Source organism: Thamnophis sirtalis, unplaced genomic scaffold, assembly GCF_051295495.1.
Source record: "Thamnophis sirtalis isolate CommonGarterSnake01/CBP01778 unplaced genomic scaffold, rThaSir2_p1.2 scaffold_12, whole genome shotgun sequence".
In the NCBI taxonomy this organism is placed as follows: Eukaryota; Metazoa; Chordata; class Lepidosauria; order Squamata; family Natricidae; genus Thamnophis; species Thamnophis sirtalis.
Genome location: NW_028261392.1, coordinates 17,291,047 through 17,293,416, shown reverse-complemented (window position 1 = coordinate 17,293,416; position 2,370 = coordinate 17,291,047). Strand labels below are relative to the sequence as shown.

Genomic DNA, 2,370 nt, shown 5'->3' with positions numbered 1-2,370 from the left:
TGTGTGTGTGTGTGTGTGTGTACATATATACACATACGTATATATTCATACACGTACAGTATATCTATATCTAGCTATAGTATATCGTATATTTTTAGAATTTAGAATTTAAAGTTTATTTATATGCCGCCCTTTTCCCTGGGGGGACTCAGGGCGGCTTACAACTTAAAAGAGGGGAAGGGGAGACAGACTTTGAACATATAAGACAAATACATAATTAAGAACACAACATTCATACTATTCGGGTGGGATGTAGTCTTAACCCCAGGCCTGACGGGATAGCCAAGTTCTGAGGGCTGTGCGGAAGGTTTGGAGGGTGGTATATCTCTCAATCTACCTACCTGCCTGCCTGCCTGCCTGCCTGCCTGCCTGCCTGCCTGCCTGCCTGCCTGCCTGCCTGCCTGCCTGCCTGCCTGCCTGCCTGCCTACCTACCTACCTACCTACCTACCTACCTACCTACCTACCTACCTACCTACCTACCTATCTATCTATCTATCTATCTATCTATCTATCTATCTATGCAGTATACACTACCTATGTATACTCTACAGTATACTTATCTATCTCTATCTATCTACGCTGCAGTGGCTATTCACAGGGGCTATCCCACTACTGATCGGCATGGGAGTTTTGACTTGCTCTGTCTCCGACCTGTGCCAGTTCATCCCTCCTTAGGCAACCTGGTGGCTCTTGGCTCCCTGGGGATCACCAAATTGATGCTGAACTTAGTGCGGACACCCGATCAGCATAGCCCACTGCAGCCCAGAACTCCTGAGCTCAAGTGATCCTCCAATCTCAGCCTCCAGGAGTAGCTGGATTAAAGGCTCACACTACGTCCATCTGTCTGTCTGTCTGTCTGTCTGTCTGTCTGTCTGTCTGTCTGTCTATCCTCTATCTATCTATCTATCTATCTATCTATCTATCTATCTATCTATCTATCTATCTATCTATCTATCTACCTATCTACCTATCTATCTACCTATTATGTAACTCAGATTTGGGAGTAAAAAAACCCACACCCATAAAATAATGAAGGTTAATATAATAAGTGACTTAAAGAAAACATGAAATAACAGATTTTATGTCTTCAGTACAAATATATTATTATATGCATACATATACAGAGAAGGAGATATTCCCCACCATTTCTGGTGCTCTTCTAATGTTTTCCAAATGTAAGAAAATTGCTTATCCTCAATGAGATTTTTTGCTGCAGTCAAAAGATTGTAGAGGATCTGCGGGATGTTGCTAATTATGTTCTGTTCCATCATTCTCCATTTTTAACTGTGGATATAATAGGTGAGAAAAATAAATCCTTTTCCTTAACTAAAGATTTACACATAATTTTCTTACAGTTTAGGCACCAGGTAAGACATGTTTATGCTCTCTTGCAAGTAATAGGGAATATCAAACTTGCAAATGACATTTTTTTTCACAGATTGATTTCCTACATCAACTGACAATTCATCAATTGATTTTAAAAATCTGCATTGCATTTTTCATGTTGCAAATTATCTGGGACAGGGATTTTTTTTTTTAATGGAAAATAGCTCATCTAAAAAAAAAATTATGAGAGATCACTTTTATGTTGGCTTTCTTGGCATGATTTTCCTGATGTGGAGATATGAAACAGAACAAGGCAATTTTTGTTCTAAGTAGAAGGTGCGCTCAGTATGAATAAAAGATGAATAGGAAAATATTTCAATATCTATCACATTGTAACCTACAAAGTACATTTTCAGGCAAGAGATGGTTTTGTGGGCTTTTAGCCTAGAACACTAATAGCTAGTTACAAGAGCTATGCATCGCCATATCTTTTCATACTCTATTTAAAAGATATCTTCAATATTGTTCTACATTTCCCCATTTCAGTTATTTTAATGATCTGTTTAAGCTTTCAGGCTAGATACAAATAAATTCAAACATATATACAGCTATTGATAATTTGAATGTTCCATTCCTGAAAATCAACAATTCTCCAAAGGAGAATTTCTATTTGAAGCAAACTGTATAATTTTATTAATAATTTTAGTGATAATAATAAAAACTGATATAAACTAAATATGAAATGCAAAAAAGAATAAACATACAAAAGAGAAAGAAAGAAAGAAAGAAAGAAAGAAAGAGAAGAGATAATAAAGAAAAATAAAAGAAATATATATAGAGAAGTGATTTGCAACCTTCATCAGAGATATAAACAAATTTAATAACTCTTAACCACCCCATATAAGATTAAACCTATATCTCTCCATCCCATATCCCATTCCCTACTTATAAGCAAACACATAAAGCATTAACTTTTCATTCTTGTTGTCAATCAAAAATCCATAAAGGGTTGCCTGAAATAGTCTTAATTTAAGCTTCATCAA

General features: G+C 36.2%; 1 non-coding gene across 1 annotated transcript; it reads right to left on the bottom strand.

The window, feature by feature from the left end:
• Positions 1–555: 555 nt before the first annotated feature.
• On the bottom strand, positions 556–842 carry LOC148043260 (signal recognition particle RNA). Its single transcript, XR_015698254.1, has one exon.
• Between the last annotated feature and the right edge of the window lie 1,528 nt (positions 843–2,370).